The sequence below is a fragment of the Callithrix jacchus genome, chromosome 14, assembly GCF_049354715.1.
Source record: "Callithrix jacchus isolate 240 chromosome 14, calJac240_pri, whole genome shotgun sequence".
NCBI lineage: Eukaryota > Metazoa > Chordata > Mammalia > Primates > Cebidae > Callithrix > Callithrix jacchus.
This window is the reverse complement of record NC_133515.1, coordinates 21,066,267-21,074,179: the sequence shown is the minus strand read 5'-3', so window position 1 is coordinate 21,074,179 and position 7,913 is coordinate 21,066,267. Positions and strand designations below refer to the sequence as shown.

The window sequence follows — 7,913 nt, the reverse complement described above, 5'->3', positions numbered from 1 at the left end:
AGACACCTTGGATGAAAGCATCTTGGACCTCAAAAGCTCAAAGCAGTCTCAATATTCATACACATAGTAAATTATTAATAAATAAATAAAATGAATATGGCATTCACCAGATTAACATAAAATGAGTTCTCACTTCTATTTTTTCCTCTTTCCAAATCATTAGCAGTCACTATGCTATAGGAAACAAGACATACCCATGTTTGTTTACTATGGTATTTCCTTGGTAAAGAATAGACTTCCAATAAATGATTTGGAGATTGTGGAAAATTTTCTTATACTACAAATAACTGGGCCATGATGTGAAAGTGGTCATCAGAATGTTCTTGTGGCTTACTGCCAAAGGCAACACAACAGACACGATAGGAAATGCAATGATCCAAGTTAATGACTTGTTAATAAGCATGATCTAGGAGAAGAAACATTAAGTGTAGAAAAGAGGCTAAAATGAAGATTTTATTATTTCAATCACAAATGCAATAGAACTTTAGCAGATTTTCCATGATGCAATCAGGACACTGGCATGCTGCCATCACTGAGTGTACTGATTACAGGCATGGAAATTTTTTGTTGTTTGAAAAAGTGCTATTACTTTTTAAATGACTGAGAAAAAATATGTTATTCCTCCCAATTTCTTAGATAATTAGCACTTGACTATAATCAGTGGGGCCTAAATGCTTTTTTATAGGTGGAGGAATTGCTATTATTGTCTAACATGGTGTCTGGTACATAATAGGGAAAAAAGAAAGTTTTGACTAAAAGAAAGAATGAGATAACCTTTAAAAAACAGGTTTCTTTTAAAAAGTGAAGATAAAAAGAATTTGAAAAAAGCAAAGCTGTAATTTTTGGCTTATAGACTTCAAAGTCTTTAGGATATAGAAATAATAATAGAATGTTTTCTCCAAAAATATAATTCTTTGACTGCAAAACTAAAACATTACTGTTAAACAATGTTTTTGAATAACATTTTGAGGTAGATTAAAGGTAGCTACAAATTCTTTCCTACTGAGAGATAGGGTCTAATTCCCCTTCCCCTGGGGTTTTGATTGACTTGTGTCATCCAAAGAAGATGGCAGAAGTAGAGAATGAGCATTGGGGTGGCACCTGGTGTGAACAGGCAACAAGTGTCTCTGCTAGCTCAGAGGCTCTCGGGGGGACCTGGCAGTGATCTGGAGAACAATGTGGCAGCTGGGAGTGTCCAGGAGCATAGTGCTGGTGATCCCTCCTAGCCTCGTCCCAACCTGCCTACTTTTACTCAGGGAGTTATCAGTGAAGCTGACCAGTGGCAGTATGAGGAGTGGCTGTTCCATACCCAGCAGCTCTTACAGATGCAGCTGCAGGTGCTAGAGGAGCAGATTGGTGTACGCCACAAGAAGGCTCTGTGTGCCAAGCAGCGTACTGCCAAAAAAGCTGGCTGTGAGTTCCCAGAAGCTGATGCTGAGAAGCTCAAGCTGGTTACAGCGCAGCAGAGCAAGATCCAGAAACAGCTGGATCAAGTCTGGAAATAGCAGAAGGAACACACTAATCTCATTGCAGAATATCGGAACAAGCAGCAGCAACAGCAACAACACTCAGCTGTGCTGGCTCTCAGCCCTTCCCAGAGTTCCTGGCTACTCACCAAGCTCCCTGGTCAGCTGCTCCCTGGCCATGGGCTGCAGCCACCACCGGGGCCTCCGGGTGGGCAAGATGGAGGTCTCCACCTGCCCCCTGGGGTTATGGCACTATCTGGACAGCCTGGTGGCCCCTTCCTTTACACAGCTTTGGTCCAACAGCAGCAACAGCAACATTCTGGATTCCTGGCTGGCCCCTCAGGAGGCTTCTTCCCTGGCAACCTTGCTCTTTGAGGCCTCGGACCTGATTCAAGGTTTTTACAGGAAAGGCAGCTGCAGCTGCAGCAACAATGCATGCAGCTGGCCCAGAAACTGCAGCAGCAGCAGAAACAGCAACAGCAGCAGCAGCACCCCCTAAGACAGGTGGCAATCCAGCAGCAACAGTGGCAGGGTCCTGGAGTACAGACAAACCAGGCGCTGGGTCCCAAGCCCCAGGGGCTTCTGCCTCCCAGCAGCCACCAAGGTCTCCTGGTCCAGTAGCTGTCCCCTCAACCATCCCAGGGGCCCCAGGGTGTACTAGGCCCTGCCCAAGTGGCTGTGTTGCAGCAGCAGCACCCTGGAGCTTTGGCCCCCCAGGGCCCTCATAGACAGGTGCTTATGACCCAGTCCCGTGTGCTCAGTTCCCCCCAGCTGACACAGCAGGGTCAGGGGCTTATGGGACACAGGCTGGTCACAGCCCAGCAGCAACAACAACAGCACCAACAGCAAGGGTTCATGGCAGGACTGTCCCATCTTCAGTAGGGTCTAATGTCACACAGTGGGCAGCCCAAACTGAGCACTCAGCCCATGGGCTCTTTTTTTTTCTTTTTTTGAGACAGAGTTTCGCTCTTGTTACTCAGGCTGGAGTGCAATGGTGGGATCTCGGCTCACCGCAACCTCCGCCTCCTGGATTCAACCTGCCTTAGCCTCCCGAGTAGCTGGGACTATAGCCATGTGCCACCATGTCCAGCTAATTTTTGTATTTTTAGTAGAGACAGGGTTTCACCATGTTGACCAGGATGGTCTCAATCTCTTGACCTCGTGATCCACCTGCCTCAGCCTCCCAAAGTGCTGGGATTACAGGCGTGAGCCACCGTGCCCGGTCCAGTCCATGGGCTCTTTACAGCAGCTTCAACAGCAGCAGAAGTTACAACAGCAATAGCTACAGCAGAAGCAGCAGCAGCAGCAGATGGGCCTTTTAAACCAGAGTTGAACTTTACTGTCTCCTCAGCAACAACAGCAGCAGCAGATGGCACTTGGCCCTGGCATGCCAGTAAACCCTCTTCAACACTTTTTGAGCCCTGGAGCCCTGGGCCCAACCCCCCTCTTGATGGGCAAGGAAGAAAACACCGTAGAGACTGCTGTTTCTTCAGAGGTCACTGAGGGGCCCTTTACACATCAGTGAGGGCAGTTAGCAGTAGAAACTACCCCTGAGTCAATGGCCACTGAACCAGGAGAGGTAAAGCCCTCACTCTCCAGGGACTCACAACTCCTCCTTGTCCAACCCCAGGCCCAGCCTCAGCCCAACTCTTTGCAGCTGCAGCCACCACTGAGGCTTCCAGGACAACAGCAGCAGCAAGTTAACCTGCTTCACACAGCAGGTGGAGGAAGCCATGGGCAGCTGGGCAGTGGATCATCTTCTGAGCCCTCATCTATGCCCCACCTGCTGGCTCGGCCTTCTGTTTCCTTAGGGGAGCAGCCTGGGTCCATGACTCAGAACCTTCTGGGCCCCCAACAGCCCATGCTAGAGCGGCCCATGCAAAATAATACAGGGCCACAACCTCCCAAACCAGGACCTGTCCTCCAGACTGGGCAGGGTCTGCCTGGGGTTGGAGTCATACCTACAGTGGGTCAGCTTCGAGCACAGCTCCAAGGAGTCCTGGCCAAAAACCCACAGCTGTGGCACTTAAGTCCTCAGCAGCAGCAGCAGCTACAGGCACTCCTCATGCAGCGGCAGCTGCAGCAGAGTCAGGCAGTATGCCAGACCCCACCCTACCAGGAGCCTGGGACCCAGGCCTCTCCCCTCCAGGGCCTCCTGGGCTGCCAACCCCAACCTGGGGGCTTCCCTGGATCCCAGACAGGCCCCTCTAGGAGCTGGGGACAGGGCCTCGACCTCAGGGCCCACCCCAGCTCCCTGCCCCACCAGGAGCCTTATCTAGAGGACCAGTCCTTGGCCCTGTCCACCCCACACCTCCACCATCCAGCCCTCAAGAGCCAAAGAGACCTTCACAATTACCTTCCCCCAGCTCCCAGCTCCCAGCTTCCCACTAAGGCCCAGCTCCCTCACACTCATCCAGGGACCCCCAAACCCCAGGGGCCAACCTTGGAGCTGCCTCCTGGGAGGGTCTCACCTGCTGCTGCCCAGCCTGCAGATACCTTGTTTGGCAAGGGTCTTGGACCTTGGGATCCCCCAGACAACCTAGCAGAAGCCCAGAAGCCAGAACAGAGCAGCCTGGTACTGGGGCATCTGGACCAGGTGAATGGACAAGTAGTGCCTGAGGCACCCCAACTCAGGATCAAGCAAGAGCCTTGGGAAGAGTCATGTGCCCTGGGAACCCAGTCAGTGAAGAGGGAGGCCAATGGGGAGCCCATAGGGGCACCAGGTACCAGCAACCACCTCCTGCTGGCAGGCCCTCACTCAGAAGCTGGACATCTGCTCTTGCAGAAGCTACTCCAAGCAAAGAATGTGCAACTCAGCACTGGGCGGGGGTCTGAGAGGCTGAGAGCTGAGATCAACTACAGGGTACCCCCAGCAACAAGGAGGATGCAGCAGCAAGGAAGCCTTTAACACCGAAGCCCATGTGGGTACAGAAGGCAAGCAACAGGTTGGTAAGCTCCTGAAAGAAGCTATGGGAGGACGGGGACAGGGCCAGCAAGGCCTTGCTGAAACAGCTGAAACAGGAGCTGTCCCTGCTGCCCCTAATGGAGCCTGCCATCACTGCCAATTTTAGCCTCTCTGCTCCCTCTGGCAGTGGCTGTCCAGTCAATGGGCAGAGCCAGCTGAAGGGGGCCTTCGGAATGGCCCTGACTACTATTCCCAGCTACTTACCAAGAATAACCTGAGTAATCTGCAGACACCACCCTCGTCACTGCCCCCCATCCTACCCCCATCAGTGCAGCAGAAGATGGTGAATGGCATCACCCCATCTGAAGAGCTGGGGGAGCACCCCAAGGATGCTGCCTCTGCCTGGGATACTGAAGGGGCACTGAGGGATGCTACAGAGGTGAAGAGTCTAGACCTACTGGCCATCTTGCCTACACCCCCTCACAATCAGACAGGATGTCAGGATGGAGAGTGATGAGGATAGCGATTCTCCTGACAGCACTGTGCCAGCTTCATCCCCTGAGAGCATTCTGGGGGAGAAGGCCCCTCATTTCCCTCATCTGGGCTCAGGCTGGTGGGAGCAAGAGGGTGGGAGCAAGAGGACTGGGCTCTCTTCCCTGTCATCCCCCTCATTCCTCGGGCCAGCATCCCAGTCTTCCCAGATACCAAACCTTATGGGGCTCTCGACATGGAGGTTCCTGGAAAGCTGCCTGCCACGACTTGGGAAAAGGGCAAAGGAAATGAGGTGTCAGTCATGCTCACAGTCTCTGCTGCTGCAGCCAAGAACCTGAATGGTGTGATGGTGGCAGTGGCAGAGCTACTAAGCATGAAGATCCCTAATTCCTATGAGGTGCTGTTCCTAGAGAGCCCCGCACGGGCAGGTGCTGAGCCTAAGAAGGGGAAAGCTGAGGATTCTGGTGGGAAGGAAAAGGGTCTGGGAGGCAAGAGTCCAGACACTGGCCCTGATTGGCTGAAGCTGTTTGATGCAGAGTTGCCTGGCTGTAGCCTCAAGAGCCAACTAAACATCTTGAGCCTTTTCAAACAGGAGAGTCCTGCCCCAGAGCCACCCACCCAGCACAGCTATACCTACAATGTCTCCAATCTGGATGTGCAACAGCTCTCAGCCCCACCTCCTGAAGAACCCTCCCCTCCACCTACCCCCTTGGCACCCTCTCCTGTCAGTCCCCCTGCTGAACCCTTGGTTGAACTTCCCACTGAACCCTTGGCTCAGCCACCTGTCCCCTCACCTCTGCCACTGGCCTCATCCCCTGAATCAGCCCAGCCCAAGCCCCATGCCTGCCCCCCTGAAGAAGATGAAGATTTCCATCCCCCTCGCCTCAAGAAATGAAAAAGAGTGCGCTGGAAGTGGTTGTGGCTGCTCCTGACCATCCAGAAGGGCAGTGGGCAGCAGGAGGATGAGCGGGAAGTGGCAGAGTTTATGGAGCAGCTTGGCACAGCCTTGCAACCTGACAAGGTCCCTCGAGACATGCGTCACTGATGTTTTTGTTGTGAGAAGGGTGACGGGGCCACTGATGGGCCTGCCCACCTGCTGAACATGGACCTGGACCTGTGGGTGCACCTCAAATGTGCCCTTTGGTCCAAGAAGGCGTATGAGACCCAGGGCAGGGCACTGATGAATCTGGAAGTCGCTCTGCACCGAGGACTGCTAACCAAGTGCTCCCTGTGCCAGTGAACTGATGCCACCAGCAGCTTAAATCACATGCATTACCCCAAAGTCTACCATTTTGCTTGTGCCATCCATGCGAAGTGCATATTCTTCAAGGACAAGACCAAGCTGTGTCCAATGCATATCAAGGGGCCCTGTGAGCAAGAGCTGAGCTCTTTTGCTGTCTTCTGATGGGTCTACATTGAGCGGGACAAGGTGAAGCAAATTGCCAGCATCATTCAGTGGGGAGAACAGCTGCACATGTTCCATGTGGGAGGCCTTGTGTTCCGTACCATTGGACAGCTGCTACCTCACCAGATGGCTGACTTTCATAGTGCCACTGCCCTCTATCCCATTGGCTACGAGGCCATGCGCATCTATTGGAGCCTCCGCACCAACAACCATTACTGTTGCTATCACTGTTCTATTAGTGGGAACAACGGGCGGCCGGAGTTTGTAATCAAAGTCATCGAGCAGGGCCTGAAGGACCTGGTCTTCACTGACGCCTCTCCCCAGGCTGTGTGGAATTGCATCACTGAGCCTGTGGCTGCCATGAGAAAAGAGGCTGATATGATGTGACTCTTCCCTGAGTATCTGAAGGGCGAGGAGCTCTTTGGGCTGACAGTGCATGCCGTGCTTCACATAGCTGAATCACTGCCTGGGGTGGAGAGCTGTCAAAATTATTTATTCCGCTATGGTCGCCACCCCCTGATGGAGCTGCCACTCATGATCAACCCCACTGGCTGTGCCCGATCAGAGCCTAAAATCCTCACACACTACAAATGGCCCCATACCCTGAACAGCACCCGCATGTCTAAGGCATATCAGAGCACCTTCACAGGCAAGACCAACACCCCATACAGCAAGCAGTTTGTGCACTCCAACTCATCTCAGTACTGGCAGCTGAAAAACAAATGGAAGAACAATGTGTACCTGGCTCACTCCCATATCCAGGACCTGGGGCCTGGTGATCTATGCAGCCAAGGACCTCGAGAAGACAGAGCAAGACCACATCTCAAAAAAGAAATATACTGTTTTTTGTTTTTTTGTCTTTTAGATGGATTCTAACTCTGTCATTCAGGCTGGAGTGCAGTGGTTTGATCTAGGCTCACTGCAATCTCCAGCTCCCAGGTTCAAGTGATTCTCCTGCCTCAGTCTCTTTAAAAATATTTTTTTCTTTAAAAAATTTTTAAAATATATATATATATTTTTAATTTTTTATTGGATTTTAGGTTTTGGGGTACATGAGCAGAGCATGCAAGACAGTTGCATAGGTACGCACATGGCAGTGTGCTTTGCTTTGCTTCTCCCCTTCACCCACATTTGGCATTTCTCCCCAGGCTATCCCTCCCCACCTCCCCCTCCCACCGGCCCTCCCCCTTTCCCCCCAATAGACCCCAGTGTTTAGTACTCCCCTCCCTATGTCCATGTGTTCTCATTTTTCATCACCCGCCTATGAGTGAGAATATGCGGTGTTTCATTTTCTGTTCTTGTGTCAGTTTGCTGAGAATGATGTTCTCCAGATTCATCCATGTCCCTACAAACGACACAAACTCATCATTTCTGATTGCTGCATAATATTCCATGGTGTATATGTGCCACATTTTTCCAATCCAGTCTATTATCAATGGGCATTTTGGTTGATTCCAGGTCTTTGCTATTGTAAACAGTGCTGCAATGAACATTTGTGTACAGGTGTCCTTATAGTAGAACGATTTATAGTCTTTTGGATATATCCAGTAATGGGATTGCTGGGTCAAATGGAATTTCTATTTCTAAGGCCTTGAGGAATCGCCACACTGTCTTCCACAATGGTTGAACTAATTTACACTCCCAC

The 7,913-nt window shown here is 51.4% G+C and overlaps 1 pseudogene; it reads left to right on the top strand.

Annotated features, from left to right (window-relative positions):
* The first annotated feature begins 980 nt into the window (after nt 1–980).
* LOC128929525 (histone-lysine N-methyltransferase 2D pseudogene) lies at nt 981–7,144 on the top strand (annotated as a pseudogene).
* Nucleotides 7,145–7,913: the final 769 nt, after the last annotated feature.